This window comes from Austrofundulus limnaeus, unplaced genomic scaffold (genome assembly GCF_001266775.1).
Source record: "Austrofundulus limnaeus strain Quisiro unplaced genomic scaffold, Austrofundulus_limnaeus-1.0 Scaffold408, whole genome shotgun sequence".
NCBI classification, from domain to species: Eukaryota; Metazoa; Chordata; class Actinopteri; order Cyprinodontiformes; family Rivulidae; genus Austrofundulus; species Austrofundulus limnaeus.
Window position 1 is genome coordinate 1 of NW_013952810.1, and position 338 is coordinate 338.

Consider the following 338-nt stretch of genomic DNA (forward strand, 5'->3'; position numbering starts at 1 on the left):
AACAGCATAAAAACACAGCATAACACTTCACAAGATCCAAAAAGCATTCGGAGCAGCGTCCGAGGCATGAATCAACACAGCACAACTCAACTTGAAACACAGCTTTTAGACAGATTAACTCTCTGAGGCTGTCTGCCTGCCGCTTCAACAAGCGGTAGCTTATTATGAGCTCAACTGGACCGGCTCAGAACCGGGTCCTGCATAGGCAATGAAGTCATTCCTTACTCCCTTTTTGATACAGAAGTTCCACGAACTAAAACTGATTAACACAATTAAGGGGACAACTTTAGCCTTTTCTGCTCATAAACCAGTCTAGACTGTCAAATGGATCAGAACCG